General features: G+C 40.2%; 1 long non-coding RNA gene across 1 annotated transcript; it reads left to right on the top strand.

Moving 5' to 3' along the window:
• The first annotated feature begins 33 nt into the window (after positions 1 to 33).
• On the top strand, positions 34 to 7,946 carry LOC308176423. Its single transcript, XR_013938255.1, has 3 exons — positions 34 to 345; positions 455 to 2,403; positions 3,659 to 7,946. It is a non-coding gene; the product is annotated as an uncharacterized lncRNA (long non-coding RNA).
• Positions 7,947 to 19,889: the final 11,943 nt, after the last annotated feature.

The following is a 19,889-nucleotide window of genomic DNA, read 5'->3' as shown; positions in this document are numbered from 1 at the left end:
GGCCACGCCGCCGCCGCCATCTTGGGAAGGTGCGGCGAGGCCGGCGGCGGCGCGGCGCCATCTTGGGGAAGTCGGGACGCGGCGCCCCGGCGGCTGTGTAAATGGGCGGAGGTCTGGGGGTGTTCGCCTTTAGCCCGATGTGTTGTGTTCTATGGGCAACAACAGCCTCCAGTCTTTTTTTTTATTATTTTTTTTTAAACGTTCTCCCCTCTGAAGTATAGTTTTTCCTAAAAGAGCAGCAGCTTAGACTCGGAACCAAGCCAGCAGGCACGGAGCTTGTCAGTTGTACCTCCCTTCGAGCAAGAAAACAGAACGGAGCGTGCTGCTCCTGAAGCCACCGCGGAGGTATTTTTGACACAAAAAGTACTAGCAGAGTTCTTCAGAGTCTCGCTGTTTCTAAAGCGTTAAGGTATTCCTCCTTTCACGCTTTTCCCGTGCGGTACGTTTTTCTCAGGTCCGAGAAATGTGGCAGCACGGGGTGGAGGCTCAGGTTCGGTGTTGCCGTTTAGCATCCCGAAACGCGGCAGCTCCCGATGACACCGGCTTTCATTCGCCTACTGTGGACGGGTCTGAGACCTCTCGTGGAGTCTTTTAGGCGTTACGTCCTCTAGAGTCGGTTTTGTTTTGCTGCTTGAAAAATAAAAACCCGGCGGAGCTTTTAGAGGCTCCTTCCAGCAGAGGGAGACATCTGACCGTGGAATTCAGACGGAGCCGCTGTTCCTGGAGCTGGTTTTACCAATATACATATAAAACTCAATGTTCAAATTAACTAGTTCAATAAGTAATTTAGCTCATTGATTTTTGGGCATATCCTAAGTGCCATTACAAGCTACGGATATTTTAAATGCCATTACCTAATAGAAGGAATGTTTTAAGCACCTTTTATTGATTTTATTACTGCTTTATTTTGCTGTCTTGGTTTAAAATCATTTTAACCACTCTGTAATCAAGAAGAAATATATCGTTGGTGAAATACAGTCAATTTCCTAAAAACCTTTGACATCGTTAAATAAGGAATTACAGTTGTTAAATCATGTCAGGCAATAACCGAGGGACAGAAAAGATATAAAATTTGGAGCAGTGGGCCAGCATACCAGTAAGCTGTTCTGACCTTTGGCATTCAGACTCCGTATGTGACAATCATGCTTCAATTCTGTTCTTGGGTCTTACATCAGTCAGAAGAGATTTAAAATCTCAGCATGCCAGGAAGGTTGTTGAAGGATAACGGAGTATGATCTAGAGACAATTAAGGGGCATTTTAATGACCTGCTGTGACTTTTTGTTAAAATTACTCTCTAACTTAGTGCATTTGAAGTTTCATTTGCTGGATTGTATTGCTGGTAGTTTAGTGTATTGATGTTATACACAAAAGGAGTAAATTGAGTCTGCTCATAGGGATTTCAGTTACTTCCCTTCCCAGCTCTTTTGACTTGAGAAGATTATCAGTATTATTGAGCTAATCAGCTGGTAGATGTAGACTGGGAATACAGGCAATATGTTGCTTAATCAAAGAATTGAAAAGTAAGTAATGAATGTTGGTGCTCAATAAAAAACAGCTAATGAGTTGATTGCATTGATGCCTGATGTAATTTAACTGTAGAGTGGCAAACATCAATACTTATTTATGATTTGGCTCATGATTGCTGGGCTGAAATTCAAAGTTTAGAGACGTTCTCCTGTAAGCGAGTACCTGGTGACTGACCTGGAGAGGGGAGGTTCCTCCCCTCCGGAACAAATGACTCAGTCGTCAGTTGTTGGGCTTTACTTCTCTTCTCCTTTCTTTTCCTTTATTTTAAGGTATAGATAACTTTTCAGAGGTTTAAGAACACTTCTCTGAATTGAAAAATTAGAAGAACAAATTGTCATAAAACAGTTATATAATCATGAATTTGACTTTTAATGTTAAACCGACGTTTGGTCTTCCCAGCATAATGACCTTGATAACCTCAAGGGGGAAGTCACCATCCCAGATGCATCGTGCTGTCTGTGGGGGTGGATCTCTGCTGTGTTTTGGCTCGCCATCCCATTATCGGTTCCGTTAGTGTCAGTAGTGACTGTGCGTTTTGAAAGAAAGTTCATCAGCAGAAAATCGCACACTGTCTTGAACGGCATGACCTGCAACTCTGTTCTGAATTCGCTTCATTCTGAATTCAATTTTTGCCCTAATTCTCTTCCTTTTAATTTGTTAGGTGTCGTTAACTCTGCTCAAGTTCTTACTGTCACACAGAAGGACGCCTCTGTAGGCTTTTCCAAACCAAGCTCTGCTGCTGTCGGCTGCTGTGTCACTAGCAGGATGAAAACTGTTGGTGCCGAGATCCTCAGTCTTTTCTATGCCTTTTGTCATGTTCTGGCCTCTTTTCCAGCCCTGGGGATCAGGAATGTTGGACCTTCCATCAGGAACTGGTATTTGTCTGTAAACTGCGAAGTGTTTAGATGCTTCAGAAACTTGCTTTTTATTTCTATAAAATGTCCTGTGTCATGTTCATGCCTAGGTGCTTGTTAGACGAGTGATGTTCTCTGGGCAGCCCTCAACCACGGTGTTACGAAGGCTGCTTGCTGGCTGCTTTCTAATTTAACTAATGCTGGCCTACAAGACCACAGTACTGTGGTGGAGGGACACTTTTAATGGTCGTATCCCTCGCTTTCTCCTTTCAGTCTGTCAATATTGTTGAAGGGGAGCAGTGTGAATTTGTAATAGTGGTGGTGGGGGAACAAATGGAGATAATTCTGCCAGTGGAATCACAGAAGCGTCTGGTCGTCTATAGACTAGGGAAGGCATACGTTTACTGAGTACGTTCAGTTTGTATTTCTAGGTGTTCTTTCCAGCTGTGAGAGTTAGAAACATAACAGTGCTTTAAATGAAAATACCAGCATGCTGCAGTTAACTACCTCAGTTCATCGAGCACGTGAATGGAGCCTTGGATGACTGCTCAGTAGCCTGTGCCCTCCCGACTTACCGCCTGCTTTGTGTATTTTTCCATTGTGTCTGAGAAGACGAGATGCTGCCGTTTGTTGATCGGTAGCCTCTCCTTGGGCAGGGTTCGGTTACCTGTGCCTCGCAGCCTCTCCCAGGGACCCGCTTCTCTACCCACCTAAAGGGCAGAGCGTGTGAGGGAAGTTGTCAGCAAAAAGAGGGGGGGCTGCAGGCGGGAGGAGGGCAAGTCCTGCGGAAGGCAGTAACGCTTCAGCGTTAGATTTGCCTTTTCTCTGTAGCTCTGCAGTGCCTGCTAGTGATAAGTGACATCCGAGGGACTGTGGCTACAACAGATCCACGCAGCTGGGATATATTGCTGCCTGATGCTTTGGATCCTAATCCTAAATGACACTTGCTAATATGCTCCTTTAATACTGGTTTTCTTGATTTTTAAATAAAGTCTTTTTTTTTTTCTAGATAGATGAAGAAGGGGGAAATATATTTAAAAAGACTGTGTTTACTAGAATATGGTTTCATTGAGATGCCTTTTAAAATGTGTTAAAAATCCACTTGGGAAGAGTGAGGCTTTCTTTAGACCTGTCGATAGTTTGTCACATAATACCTTTATGCTACCGGTTCAAACAGGAAATATTTATTTCCCTATAAGTAAGTGTAGCTTTGTCCAAATAACTGCAGCTTCCTGTTAAGATTTCCTCGACCAGACTGTGCCTTTAACTGTTTTAGGAAGAATGATGCTGCCTGGAACTGAACAGGGATAATGCAAGCCATGGAAGGAAAACAAAGCCACCACAACATTAGTTCTAATTTGTTTTGGTTAAACTGTAATTCAGTGAAATGCTGATGCTGTATGCTCACAGCATGATGCCATGAAGAATGTACTTACCCAAACTTCAAAATATGTATCAGTTTGCTTCTGAAGACCTCTAAATTGGAGCAATAAACATTTTTTTTCCAAGTCTCTGTTCCAGAACATAATTTCTTAAAGTAAACTTTTAAATCTGTAATTACAAATTGTTCTGTTCACTTCTTTGCAATCTGATCTTCAAATACTTGTGTTGTAGTCATTTATTTATTTCCCAGTAAAGTACTGTTGCTTGACCAAAAGGTAGATTTGTAAAACTCAAGCTACTTACCATAATTTGGCCATCTGTAAACATCGCAGTTGTCAGTGAATTTGAAAATTTCTGTCCATACCTGTGGGTTAGCTGCTAACTCAAATGATCCTTATCCTTCCAAAAACAGTATCGTAGCTGAATTTTGACCAATAATTTTTGGATGTAGAATAGGTACTTTCTTCAGGTAAGAACAGCTCGAAGAAAAACTGTCAACATCTAATGTGAAGCTTTGGAAAAATCCTTCGTGTTTTACACTCTATACTTAAGATTTTGTTGTTCTGTCCAGAAATCAGAGGGTATAGAAATGCCAGAAAAAAATGTTAATAACTAAATCACCAACTCTATTTTTTGTATTTCAATACAGCATGAATTACTTATTTTATTCTGCTGCTTCTGCTACAAAATGATTTTTTTTTGAAAACAGTGGAAACAGTTAAAAAAAAAAAAAAAAAAGCACAACAGGTTCCAGTCATACTCATTTTTCCACACCTTGAGGACTAGCAAATTCTTTAATATGAGATTTTATTTGTACAAAGCAAAACTTCAAAACCACTCAAAAGCTTTCTTATTAACTGCTGTCAGTCCTTTGATTTACAAGGGCAATAAAGATCTAGAGGGGGCACATTTATCATGGAGTTCAGCACACCAGGAGCCATTTTCTCAAGCGGTAAAGCCAAGTGATAAAATGAGTTCTTTTGTTCTATAACCAAGACACATTCCCTATTTTTAAAAATGTGTGTGTTGGACTTCTTGGCTTGTAGTTTGGCTGTGTTCCTGTAATACTCCATTTATAAATAATGAAAAATTGCTAACATGCAGATGCCGATGATGCATCTGGAAAAACAGACTTTCTGAAGGAAAGAAACTTACTTTCAACTTTGGTTTATTTGCTAACTCTTTCTCCAGTGCTAATTTTTGTATGATTTCTTTTTCACAGCACTTTTAAAAGTAGAGTTTTTTTTTTTTTTTTAAAGTGATCATATACCTCTCTGCAAAGCTGAAAGAATTCTGATTAGGAAGCAATTAAAAATTAAGAGCCATGCTTTTAAGGTATATTGCTATTTTGCTTCAGTTGCTTCATCTGTTTCTAGACTTGTGTCTGAGTGACTTTTTGAAGGCTGTTCTTTAATGTGAGCAGATTGCAAAAATTATTTCCCTGTCTAGACCAAAATATTGATGGCTTGTATGGACCCTCTGTTAACAGGCATAGCTGTGTGGGACACCTTGCAAGAGTAAATACCTATTGCATGTGAGCAAGGGGCTCAGAATCTGGCCATAAATAAACTGTGTCCGGACGTGTGTGTGTACGTACATAGATATTATATAAAAGTCAATTCTGTTTGTTCCACGAAAGTGCTGCCACCTTCAGTCTCTTCCAGGGAAAGAGGAACATCGCTGCCTCCACCAGGCAGCTGCTGACAATCGGCAAAGTCCAGCCATGCGCAGCTGTCCGGTGTCGCTGCACAGGCAGCCTCAAAATACGAGTAGTAGCACAGACTTATGTAAAGTACTTGTTAATATAGCTGAATAAAATAATCTTTAATTCTTGACCTAAAACAAAGTGGAGTTGCTTCTGATGCTTTGGCTTCAGTTGGGCTGCTGTCAGAACACATCGAAGAGTGAGTCTGAAAAAGACAGAGGCATTAAACCTTGTTTATATTTAAATTGGCACCACGCTCTGGTGCCCTTACAGCTACAGCAGTGCTGCAGTAGTCCCCATTTGTCCCCAGGTTATGCAAAGCATGATGGATGGGCTTGCGAGGCATTTTGGACAATAGCTGTTTCTTTGGTTTTATTCTTGGTTTCTTTTGTAGATAGGCTTTTAAGAAAAGCCATGCTGTAAGCAGACTGCTCTTGTAGCAAAGTCACCACGTTGCTCTCTAAGGTGCTGCTATCTGAGCAAAAGCACCGAGCACAGAGACCAAGGTGCATCTGCCCTGCTACACTTTCTTTGGCTGTGGTCAGCAGCAGATTTGTAGATGGGTATTAGAACGAGCCAGACGTACAGTGGTACTGTTGGACTAAGAAATGTGGAGCAGCACAAATCGTGCCAAGCCTTCCTATCGATCCTAAACACTCTTCAACTGCTCAAGGTGTGTGGGGGGCAATTCTTCATTCACTGCATTCTACATTAAATAGTTTGGGAACAGGACTCAGATTATGATCACTCTAGTTCATACGCCCTGAAAGCATATTGCTAAGATATTACTTTTTTCTTTTTTTTTTCTTTCTTTCTTTCTTTATTTTGGTGGCTGACTTATTGTAGTTACTTATCCAGAAGGAAGCAGCTATTACAGCAGCCAGAAGACCCCACCATAACTGCTCTATTAGCATATGGAAAACTAAGGCTTTGGTTGACCTATCATGGCAATCATCTGTAGCAGAGGGATTTTGCAGATCTCTTTGCTGTAATTTTATGTTGGCACTTGAAATTTAGCAAGAACAGACTTAGTCTAGCAGGCCCACCTTTCTGTATAGCTGTGTATGTTACTTCTGATACTTATCATATCGTAAAGCCTTTAGTCTCTGATATTTAAAATCAGGAATTATAAGTTTTTTTTTATTTTTTTTTAAACCCTGGGGCCTCTTATACTGTAGTGTCTTGAGAGATCCTAAAGCTCTGGAAAAAAAATTGAAATACTTTTTATTTTATGAAGCAGTTTTGGGGTCAGTTTTTCTAAAATGAATGCTTTTATGTTGGATAGTTTAAAGACCATCTGTTAACTGAAACCAACCATAAGTGAAGTTTCAGTTATGTTTCCTATTAGTCTTGTATCTTTCCTATTAGTCATGTATGAAAGAATACAGAGACATCCAACAGAACTCAAAACAAAAATTGAAAAAGCAGATGTTGAAGCTGTGTTGGCTTGTTGCTTTCCTTTTACGGGAGCAAGTAATTATTAATGAATCACAAAAATACTATAAGACTAGTTTTGTAAACTGTTATCTAGAATCACGGTGAAGATGTATTTCTGATTACTGTATATTGCAGTTGAAAATTGGAGTATTTTACTTGGAGACACTGAAGAGGGTTAAAAAAAATAGATCATGAATGTTATGTCTGGAAGCATACAATGAAAGATAAAATACAAAATTTTAAATAGTTATGCACTTCTAGTCTCTCAGGGCTCATTTATTATGTTGTCATGGTGAGCAACGAATAAAAAAATAAAATAAAAAGGCTGTTCCTTGGGTAGTTGTGACTTATTGGTAGTTATCTTTTACAAGAGTTCCATGCTGACTTAAGTAAAGATCTCTGAGGAAAAAAAACAAACTTTATTTTTCAAATACATTCAGCTAAGAGCTCACAGCCTTCCATGACACCACACTGAATTATTATTAGTGTACACTGCTGTGAGAATAACACTCACTGCTGTTTAACAACAATGTCTTTCCATGGAATTTCAGAAAGCCAGTAGGAAAATGAAAGGCAGAATTGAGAGCTGAAGCAGAATTAAAACAGTCCATTCTGAAGCCAGGATCCTTCCATCACTGCTTCTGTGCGAAGAATTAACATGTACCGTATATGCACTTCCATATGATTTGGTTGAGAAATTTCTAATAGCTTGCGTATGTTAAGCAGAAGGTCCTCTCTTGCCTGAATAAAATCTCTTTAAGCGTATTTCATTCAGACTTTCTCTTTTTTCTTTCCTTAGCCTGTAATCAAATATCACGAACGTGCATGATTTTGTCTATATAAAGCTTCATTTCTCATGGAGAGTGGAGGTTAATTAATTTTTTGCTTACTTATATCGTAATGGAAGATAATGTGTTGCACTTGGTAGATGATGAGATTAAAAGAGTTGGGAATTAACAGCCGTGTCTAGACTGTTGTGTGAGGTTGCTCACAAAGACTGTCCCAGGATCCCTGGCTGAAATGCCGCGTGAGCAGGCTCCTGAGCCTACCCCATCCCCTTGTGCTCGGGCTGCAGAGGGCACCTGGGCCTGCGGGTGCTATGCCTGCCCTCGCGTCCTCCTCCTGCCGGGGTCGGAGGTCTGTGTGTGCAGTTTGGGAGCTGCGGCCACCAAATTCAGGAGGGCACAGATCGGTCAAGTGTCACAAACTGTAGCCACTGCGAGGACACTGAATTACTGTTGTGAGGAGCAAATCGCATCACTGCCCTCATGGGCGCAGCTATGGCCAAAACCCTAAGTGCTTACTGCCAGTAAAAATCTTACAGAAATTCTAGGTCTGAGAGCCTCCGTCTCTGGTCCTGTGGAGGTTGCACAAGGCACATCAGAAATAAACTAAAGGAAACTAGGGCTTGGCTCACAGGGCAATGCAACAGCACTTAATAGAAAATGGGCATCGATGGGAAGACTTTCTGGCCCTAATACCCAAAGTGTTACCCATATTTAAAATAGTTCTGTCAACACCTTTTTGCCCTAAACGTGGTATACAGTCCCACCAAAGACATCCCTCCTTAGTCTGTCTCAGGGCACCCTTCATATCCTGTTCGAGGCAGATTACCAGGGCGCTCGGGCACCTTGGGCAGTGGAAGACTCTCCTACAAGTGAAATGTTACGGAAGCACGGTGATAACCAAACCCAGTGGCTCCATCAGCCTCCGTGGCCTGGCTGCTGTGCTCGTCTCCAAGCCCCTTGCCTGTTATAAGACTGGATTTAGGGAGAAGTTGACTTTGAAGACTCGTCCTAGCTCATCTGCAAAGGTCTCCTCTCCATCAGCCGCCTGTGCCGAGTGTAGGTTCAGCTGTCCCCAAGGCCTCGGAATGCGAATGTTTAAAGGTGAAAGGAGTAAAGGTGAAAGGCACCTGGATTCCCCTGAAGTCCTGTGACACCAGGGCCAAGATGCTATGAAGGAAGAAGTAAATTAGCCTTGAAGGGGCTTTAACAGGATAAGGTTGATGTAGTCAGTGTTTATGTCTTGTTCTGCTACTGCTTCGTTTATGAATGGTTTAGACAAAATCACTGTTTTGATAGCTGTTTCATTTAGAAAATGAAAAATTAGTGACTCAAGTGTAGTGTTTTGAAATTCTTGTATTGGATGTGCTTGAGAAATGCTGGTAGTAATAATGTAATTATTCTTGTTTAAAGAGCGTCAAAATTATTTCATTGGACCGAGGAAGCACAGATTTGCTTTAAATGGCTTCCTTTTGTGGGATCAGGTGTCCCTGGGGAAGGTGCAGGGTCCGGCAGAGGTCGGGGAGTGCTGTTTCACACGCTGCCAGTGACAGAGTTTCTCTCTCTTATATTTGTAACGGTGCTTTTTAATAGGACACTTTACCGCCTCTGCTGGTCCCAATACCCCGTTTGTCACAGTTCGAGAATAACGGATAAACACATATTCTTTCGGAAGAACAAACTGTTTTTCTACCATTTCTCTGGAAGCCTGATAGATAAAAATATGGAAAAATAAAATAAACCTCCTATGGCAACTATTTTCTTTTAGAGAAAACACATATTTTAGGATAGCATTTACAAAAGCTTTATTGGTACTGCATTGCAATCTTTCAAAACTGTTTCCATAACTATCAGGAACTTAAAGTGTATTTACTTTATTTCAAGACTCAGGCAGTTATAAATCCTGTACCACCTAGGTCTGCGCTTTATAGACCAAATTTACTGTTGTTCTTAATGTTGTGCTGCGTTAATTATGTTGAAACAAAACGTCTATGATAGGAACGTTGCATTCGTTTTCCTTGCCTTCTCTGGAAGGATGACTTCCCTGCCTGGCTACAGCCAACGCAGGCCCACGCCTGCATCAGCCCAGCGCGCCCTCCCGGTGCTCCCTGGTGGCTGTGCCTTGCCCCCCGCAGCCCAAACCTCACTGCCTCCAGCCAGCTGAATAACCGAGTCCGCCTTGGTGCTGGGGTTACCGAAATGCAAATGTTACTGAAAATGCACAGGGACCCCTTCCGCATGCGTCAGACAGTCTCATTTGCTGCTAGCGGCAGCAATTCATGCCGGGCGCAGTGAATACTTCTCATATGTTCAATAACTTCTGTGACATCCTACCTGCGACAGGCTGTGGATGGTTGTGTTGTTTGATATCATTTGCCACATTTCCCATGTAGGTAAAACAAGCAACGTATGTATATTTGTATAGTAGTTCATAAGTCGGTAGCTTAATGTAAGTAAAAATCAGCTTTTTCACTTGAGTCTGTTCAGACTATGTAATCGTGAAGAAAATGGGGCAATGATATCTTGAATTAAGAAAAAAAAGCTGGAATTATCATTCTAACTGCTCTTAAAATTGCATTTTTTGTATAAATACAGAAAAAAACATCAAAATACATGGCATCTAAAGAACTTCTTTACGCTTAATATTTTTGGTATTACCCTGCCATTGTTATGAATGGTGCTGTCCAGGTGATGGGAGCTGCTAGGTGCTGGGACCTCTCCTCTAAAGATAAATCTAATTGGCCGTATGGCTGTTAGTCTGCACATTTTTCATAGATAGTATATAAATCTGTCCTATTTAAATGTTACTTTTAAAAGAGAGTGAAATTGTAATCTCAAGACATTCCACACCTCTTCAGAATCAGTGTAGAAAGAATAGAGCATACAAAATACACATTTTCTTTGTCCCATTTTGAGAATCTCGTTACTTCTTTGTTTATTTGTTTGCTTGTTTTCATGGGAGTCTATTGGGGTAAAAGTTGATCGGTTTGTGTGTGTGTGTAATAAATATTAAGAGGACAGAAGACTGAAGAGTTCTTCAGAGAGGGCCTCTTGGATCTAAGGGTCATAGTCATTTAAATTTAGTGAGGGAAAACATTGTACAAGGTGAGATATAATCACTGAATGGTGAACTTTTAGATTACTTTTGTAACAGATAAACCGATTGCTTTCCATTAAAAAAATAAAATCTTTTCTGGTGGTGCATCATGGAGACAATTACCCACATGCTCTTTTCATATTAAAGCATTATATGCTGTCTTTGTTGATGGAAAATGCATAAGGTTTTCGAAAGATTGCTTTCTTGGCTTATGGAAAAAATGTCGTTCTAGCTCATCCATTCTCAGATTCTGGTGATAGTCCTTTTAATTTCCCTTTGCTCTTATTGGATTCTGGAAAAGGTTAATTAGTTATCCACTGAGCTTGATAGAAGAAGATTTTTTAGAATATAATATTAAGAAATGTTCTACTGGGGTATGAAGGTAACACCACAAGGGGGTACTATAATTTTATCAAATTTGTCTTGGTAAGTTGGTTTATTAAGGTAAAGTGATTACAGCCTGCAGAGTTAATTTTAATATGCTAATATACCACAGCAAGTTGGGAACTTAAATAAAATGATACAATTAATTTAAATTTATGGAAGATAGAGAAGCTTTGTAAGGTCATCTGTATGTTACATTAGGATTGCATATAGGCTTACAAGATTTTAAAGGCAGTTTTCTTATAAGCAAACTTCAGGTGGTTGCTGTATGCATTTTTTTGACCTTTGCATGAAGAAGTTAGTATAGTTCTGTGCAAAGCAGCTTGTTTTCATGCAAGAAAAATAACCTTTTAGTCTCTGAATACAGAAAGCTAATGTCAGATGTGTATATGTTTTAATGGTTTTAATACCTGTGTAAAGGTGGAAATTTATTAGGACTTTATTTTTTTTTTTCCCCATTGGAAAAACACATCTGGTATTCTTCCTTTAGTGACATAATTGCTCTCGATTAAACTCAATTAAAGTATTTTGATAAAATACTTTAATATGACATGCTGTTGGGCATATTGTGGCAGGAATTGTGTTGCTCATTGTTTGTGGAGGAATGGGCATTGCTTTTGTTTTGTTTTCAAAGGGACGGAATGTCAGCACTGTAAAATATCTAGGCCGTTGAATTTTTATGTCACTTCTATGCTCAGATAGTGCCTTACTGAGCTCTAGAAGAATAGGGTAAAAATGAATTTAGCAGAAACAGACTTTTTGAAAATCTTGCTATTATATTTGGCTACAGAAACTAGAGAAAAAAAAAGGAAAAAAAGAATAGGGGAGCCAAAGAAGAATATAATGAAGCAGAAGTTATGGAAGACTACTTCTAACATTTCGTTTTATGTAGCCTATTGCTACTTGGCTGCTTTATTTACCTGGAGTAAAATTTAACTGAGCAGATAACTGCTCCTGGTAGCGGGAAGCCATGAATTCTACCTAGGGTCTCTGGGTGCATCACGCAAATACGAAGCACCACCACCAGAAGTAATGAGTGCTTGGTGGAAGGTAGATGGGTGTTAAGTCTGTAGGGCAGCTGTGGGGCATGTGAGAGAGAGAACTGATAGCAGTGGTTTTTCTGTTGTCTTTGGAGACTTCAAGGTCCACAGAGAGCCAAGTTAGAAAACAGGAAAGAAATAATGTGTCAGTAGAACACATTAGAAAATATTTTGTGATTTCTACAGAAGATAACTAATTTTTCATTTGAGTGATCCTGTTGAGTGAGGTTTACTTTCATTAGGAAGTTCCTAAGATCACTGTTTCCCCTCAGGATATGGAAAACCAGATTGCACATCAACAAACCAGTCGAGAGGCTAGTTTGCCAGAGACAGTAATTGGCAATGATGTAACAAAATGGGTTTTTCCAAATGCTTTTAAAGATGTTTTCCATGTCCATTTGCAGTCTGTGATTAAAATCTACACATAGCATCTATGTATATTGAAGGGCACACTGAACTGACAAGGTCAGTGTTGCAAACCTGCAATTGATGCAAGGAGGCGAATGTCTGAAACCCACAGTCATTTGAGGATCGATCCAGGTTATTAGTAAAATCTGACAGATTTCTTTTTTTTTTTTCCCGAAGTCCATGTATTGTAGAGGCCTCAGAGAAATGAGGATTATAGTGACAGTGTCCTTACCAGTGGGACTCAGTCCTTATCTAGTTTGTAAACGGCAAGCAAATCACCGTTACCCATGCAGTGAATTGAGTGCTTCCTGTTGCTACGTTTGTGTCCCTGTGTGAGGAAATACACAGATAATGTTGAACTTGGCTTTTTGGCAGAGCGCATGGAATCTGACATTTTAGAAGGTCATAATGAGTCAGCTTTTGCAGAAAACAGGTCCTGTTTTACTATGATCACTGTTCATAATGGTTTCCAGAGATTTGGCTTTCTCCGAGAAACTGTACACCAACAGAAGAGCAGTAGAGAAGAATTTCACCTCCAGTGGCAGCTAAATGTTGCTCCTTGATGTCATGGCTTTCTGTGGCTGTTTCTTGTCTTTGTATTGAAGTTGTACTCAAAGAGCACCATCAGAACTTCATCAGTAGGTTGCGTGTCTTAGTGTTCTGCATCTTCTGTGACAAGGGCAGAAGCCTGGATGTAAGGACACTTAAATAACAATAAAGGGGTCTGATTTCCATGGGTATGAGTATCGTGCCATTTAGGAAGACTGCAGACAAAATGTTGCAAAATTTGGAGTTCTAATAAGAACGTTTATTCACAGAAACTTTGATGAATGTAACTTATTTTACAATAAAAAACCACAAATTAATGCATTCTAGAATTATATAACAATTTATTGACATTAAATGAGCAAATTATATGCACAATTAATTTTTTATTAAATAAGAAATAATGTATGCAATATTATGATAATCTTCTGGAGTATAACAAGTTTTTTAACTTTAACAGCACCATGCACTGTGCCTCTGCTTCTCAGGGGGCTAATGTTAAAAGTAAGGCATTCAGCAATTGAAAAGGAAATTATAAAATTAGTCACTTGAGTAATTTAAACATGCAAATAAGTATCGCAACTGTGTTGATACCAGATTTAGCTGAATTTACTAGGGCTGCTTCGACTTTATCACCCTAATTATTTCTGCTTTGTGTCAGACTGCAGAAAGACAGAATTATCTGTTACAGAAGTTTCTCGTGGCACTCCTGTATTACTGTATTGTATGTTCACTAATGCACTCACTGGCAAAAAATTATTCCAAGTTTTTTTCCTCCTAATTAGCTGAAGAAAGGCAATCAAGACTGTTCTATCACTGCTTCTACCATAAGAATACCAGATCGCTGAAGAGACTTAGGTTTTACTCGTTGAGCTGATTGAAGTCTGATGTATGTATGTCTTATATCCAGCGGTACAGCATAAGCGATTGAATTGTATGTATGGGAGCCTCTCTTGAATCCAGTGAATATTACCCGTGAGAATGACGTGCCAGGCTGGGCCATCATTGGGCTGTGGCATGCGTGTTACTTCTAGAAGAGCTGCTGCCTGGAAGCACGTCTCATAACAGCCCCGTCAGCGGTTTGCCATCATTGCCCTTCCCTGTGTGTACCCCGCTGGCACGCAGACACCCTGGCGAGGGGTTGGGACCCTGCTGCAGTGCAGACGTGAACCAGATCCATTTCCCTGAACAGCACGCGCTGCACGGCAGGCAGGGACGATGGGCAGAGGGAGATGGTGGGGTGGTGAGCAGGAACGTGAGCGATGGCTGCGTGCACCTCACCTGTCCGTGGTGGAGTAATTACAAGCGTTACGACAGAGGAGGGCTCAGTCTGCAGGGGGCTTATGAGGTGCATCTGTTACTTGTGATGCTGCTACGCAACAGCTGTGTCAGAGGAGAGGGGGAATATATCCTGCTTTGAAATGAGTTGCTAAACAGCTTAGGTGAAGTTAAGATGAAGGTGCCGACGGTGAACAGGTAAGGCCCTTTATAAACTTCTAGCTCTCTAAGTGGTGAACTACCTTGAAAATGAAGATGCGTTTTTTTTTTCTGTATAGTAAAGAGGATAAACAATAGGCAGAGCTATAAAGATGGATTTCTCATATTAAAAAAAAAAAAGAGTCAAGATAATGATTCTTGAGGCAACCTTTTAAATGAGTAAAATTTGAGCGAGGTTGCATTTATCAAATCTGTAGAGAAGAAGGCTGTAGGAGTTATGATGTTATATGTTGAAGACTTGGTCAAGACATTTAGCTGGATGAAAAGGAAAAGTCGTGTCCTAATAATGTCAGGCAGGAAAAAGCAATAACTTAGATTTGATGGAAGGAAGAGAAAGAAAAATGAAACTTGGGTAATGGCTGAGTTATAAGTCTAAACAATAGAAGACGGTGATCATTGTTTCTGAAGATGAGTCAGAAGAAACAAGGAATGCCTGAAGGCAAGAACTGAAAGGTGTGCTTTTGTAAAACTGCCTTTAATCTTGTGGCTGGATATACACATGAAAGAAAGGGACCATGATTTTAGCTTGGACTGGGGAGGAAAAGCAGGAGAGAAGAGAAAGAGAGGCCTTAGTCTGAACCTAACGGAGTGAATTTGCTTAACAAGAAGGTATATGGTTGAAACACTACAGCTTTCTTAAATGCTGGCATGTTCTCAGCTGTGTCTGAGGTCTGCATACCCAGTGCCCCAAGCAGTGCCACCGGTGTGGCTGCAGTTCTCCATTTCTCTGTGTGGGTCCATCCCAGTACAACGTACAGCTGCCCAGGTGGCTGAGCTCTGGTTTCCCTTTGCCATCCAGGGACAGAGAGAATAGATTTTTCTGTTGTGCCCTTCTGAAGGAGACTTTCATAGTGGAGAAAACTGAATGGAGTTTGCGTCCTTTTTGTTGCCTGAGTGGCACAAATTAAGCAGAAGAGGGCAATGGATCAGCCTTTGATCTGCTGTTCAGTCACCTCTTCTAGGTTTGCTGTGATGATTGTGAGTTTGGCAATACTCTGCCTTTCTTTGTCATGTCTAGATTTCTTTTCTCCTCTCCTTTTGTGGTGTTTAATTTGGCGTTAAAATGTATCATGCTATTATGAAAATATAAATATATTCTTATAAGAAATCTTATCTACGAGAAACTAGTTAAACCTTGCAAGAGGAATAATGATGAAAATAAATGCATGACACAATTGCACTTGCAGGACTGCTTTTAGGCATGTTAATCTTAAAAGAATGTTCATATCGAATACTAAGATGAGAAATAAGAGAGCAGTCTCCACCGGCATCATGTCCAGAAGCTCCCTGCTGAGCTTTGCTGGACCAGCAGGTGTAAAAGTTATGTTATTAAATTGATTTAGTCCTTATTACTGGTGTTTGGATGAGCATTCAGAGGACATGAGGTTTTTTATTTTTATTTTTTTCTTCCCTTTAAGGTGTTTTACTGATAGAAGGCTGAGAGGCAAACAGACATTTCTTATTTTTTGGCATAAGTTTTTAATTTTTCCCCCATGAACTGTATATAACCACATTTTCCACATATGGGTAAAAATGGAAATAATCTTTGCAGCTATGGGTATTTCTTAATATTAGTTGAAAGTAAAGATACACATAGGGCTTCTGCTCTATAAAAAAGGTGAGAAAACAAATAAGAACAAGTGTTAATTCATGTACACAGGATTTGCGTCTGCACAGCAGGTGTAAATGCTACATTAATGCTGGAAATATCTGTCCTGCTGTGTAGTTTTCCTTCCTTTTTATTACTTCAGTGTTTGGTCTCGTATGAATGCACCATACTTATTTGCATGTTATCACAACAGATTTCTCTTTGCTTTTAGTTATCCATATAAAGAGATAGGTGCTCCCCATGACCTCAAAAAAGTATTCAAATCAAATAATATGGCAAAAATATTTTGGTTTTCATAGTGCAGTGTGTGTGTATATATATATACACACATATCTAAAACCATTATTTTTAGTCTAGGTTATTAATTGCACAAAAAATGCTAAATAAAAAGAATGTTATTAAATATGCAGTGTCAAACACTTCTAACTATGGAAATGTCAGAAGTAGGGTTCAGTGGGAATCTCCAAGAGATTGAAATGAAAATTATCTAGGCTGTGTGACTCAAAGCATCTAGCATTGCTGATCATTCTTTGTGTAAAAACAAATCCCGTGAACTTAGTCTCTGGAAACGCACAGCACATTGCAGATGACACCCCCTGTTAGCAGGCTGGAGGTTAGCATCTCTGGAACATACAATTACTGAGTACCTCTGGCAAGTCTGATTTAACAGAGTCGCTTAAAATTGCAGAAGTCTCTCCAGGGGAAAGATGAAATTCAGTTCTCCAGGGAAGCACTTAGTTGTCTGGAACCTGCAGAATTTTCTTCTTCTCGCTGCCCCAGACTGGCCTGACCCGTGTTTCAGAAACCATTAGCTCGCGGCTGTGTTACTGCCACGGAGCTCAGAAATGTATCTTTAATCAAAGTCTGTTTTTCAGAAAGGAAGTCAAATCTTGATCTGTAAACATACAGAGATGGAGAATCCACACTTTGTGTGGGGAGCGTAACTTCTCTGTGATTAGTACTGCTGTCACGGAGACTTGAGCTGAGCACCCAGTTTGAATTAGTCTGTTCTCAGACTGATGATAGGGGTTTTTCTGTAAAGTCCCTCTCCCTTGCCTTTGTCTCATGGGAACCCAACAGCTGTGTCACAGCTGGGATGGGATAAAAGGAGCCCGTGTGTCCGTGCTGGCCGCTTTGCGGGTCCCAAGCTCCCGCTTGGACAGAAAGCTGGGTTGTGGTATTTTGCTTTAAAACAAAGGAAGACTAGTCTTGCGGTGTGTGGAGGCTCAGCAGCCTGTGATGCTCTGTGGCAGTCCCAGCTGTGTTGTGTGCCTCTTGTGCTGCTTTGGCTCGTGCTGGGCATCCCCCTGGCACATCATCAGGCTGCCCTGAAATGGCAGGCATCAAGTCAGGATCTTGCACTCCGGTGCTACAGGACCTAACAGAGCTGATTGTGAAACCTTCACTTATTATAAAGTACAGATACTACTATATTGTTTTATATGCTAAGTTTATTCAAGAATTGGATACAAAAATCTTGGTGGACAATGCCTCATTTTTTGTTGTTGTAATTTTTGCAAATTGTTACTTATTTTAAACCTTTGTATATGAATAACAGTGAAAACTTAGAACAGAGGATTTACTGTGTTCTGGCTCTCCATTGGATCTGTGGCCTCCTTGTCATAAGGTACATATTGTGGAAATAATTGTTCTTTATTCTATGAGAATTATAAGGAAAACAACAACATACAAAATTCAAATTTATTTGCTAATTTGGTTTTGCCATCTGCACAAACTCTCAGTCAGTGCTTGTCCTTCAGGATGAACTGAATGTGGTATATGTTCTCTTCTGTTTTGGTCTGTATTTTGCCTATTTATTTTATTAATTGTGTATAATCCTCTGCAAGGGTCAAACAAAGGCATTGTATAGAGGGGACTATATATATATTATATATATTTAACGGAAATGAATGCAGTAAGTGGAAGAAGGCTGAAAGCACATAAAAAAGACAAGCATGCCATCAGTCATTTTAAGTTACTCTTCCAGACTGCTTTATATGGCACTCACATTTTTCCAGTATATTTTTCTGATAATGCTTTATGTATTTTACTTGACACAGCAGGTACCTGGGATTTGTACTTTCATATATGTGAATAACAAAATGGGCTTTTTATTTAAAATTGGTATTTTTACACTGTTTTATGCAGCAAAGTGATGAATTGGTGTACCAGTACTTCGAACTGGCAGGTCAGTAAAGTGTAGTTATAGTCAGAGCATTGACTGTAAAAGTTACATCATGGAATCCTAGTTTTATTCTTTTTAATGAGTCCAGCAAAATTGCAGTTTACAATCTAAAAACTTTTTTCTCATTCTTCCCCTAAATGCAGATTCTGGCCTTTGAAAACCCATCTGTTTTCTTTCTGTCTCATACATTATCCTCAGTAATAAGGGCTCTACAGTCAGAGCTTGGTGAGTGCTTCCGTTTATGGTGTGTGAGGCAAGGCAAGCTGTGGTTTGTGCTTCCTGATATGTGTTGCTTCTGCTGGGATAAAAAGAATTGAAATTTTTTTAAATTACTGTAAGCAAAAACAAAAAAAAATTGCAGAGAAGAAGAAAAGAAGAAAGGGCTATTTTCATATTGGTAATTTCCTGTTCATAACTAGAATTTAAAGACTACTGTAGGGACATGTTTGTAAACAAACAACGTGACAAAATGTGCCCCAAGGCAAAAAGATTGCCTGCACTCTTTGCATTGCAAAGGTGACGGGTAGGGGGACCCGCTGCAGGGCTGCAAGCCCTTGGCCGCTGGTTAGGGTTCTTCTGCTGGCTTCTGATGCAAGGTGGTCCAGGTGGTCTGCTGCTTGGAAAGCTCCTCAGCTGTGCTCCACTTCCCTTGGGAAGCTAAGATAGGGCTGTGTTTTCAGCAGTTTAGAAAAGCTCACTTTCCAGGTCTTCAATCCACAATTGAATACTTAATCATAAGTTCAAATTAGGCCGAGGATGTCTGGAGATGAACGTAGTCAGGACCCCAGGCAGAGAACGCAGTGTCTCGGGGCAGTATCAGCGCCTGCTCTGCGATGCCCGCGGGCACCTCGCCGCCCTGCGTCAGCAGCGGGCTTCGGGCTCTTCCCCAGGGAGTTCCTGGGGCTCCCAGGGGGCAGCAAAATGTCTCTCAAAAATGTGTAACTTAATGAAGTAGTTGCTCTGCAAAGAATGAGCTGGATGAGGTAGCATTCAAAGTATGTGCTCGTTCCTCTTCTAACCTAAAAAGTATATATTTTGTTCTCTGATGTCACAGGGCCAAACTTTCTCTCTTCAGTGACTTTAGAAAGAAGTCTGTGATTCTGATACTGTGTTAGATGCTTTGAGGACTGTGTAATTAACATCTGAAAGCATTGCTTAATAGCTTGTCTTCATACATTTATTTTTCCTTCTCTAGAAAAAAGTGTTGATATTTTAAGCATTTTAGCTGCTGCTTCTTATTTTTTTGCTTCCTTTTATGACATAAAAATTCAGTTTGCTGGTTCATTTTGAGCCTGACTGGAAGGCTAAGTTTGTTTATTTTGGCAGCTTAGTTGTAGATCGGCCAAGAGGAAAATGAAAAACTGTAGCCTGTAGGCATTCTGCGTGTGCTTATCTAAATACTGCTGGGAGCAGGGATAACTGTCTTTTTCA

This window comes from Anser brachyrhynchus, assembly GCF_964034855.1.
Source record: "Anser brachyrhynchus genome assembly, chromosome: 12".
Classification (NCBI taxonomy): domain Eukaryota; kingdom Metazoa; phylum Chordata; class Aves; order Anseriformes; family Anatidae; genus Anser; species Anser brachyrhynchus.
This window is presented reverse-complemented; position numbering and strand designations above follow the sequence as displayed.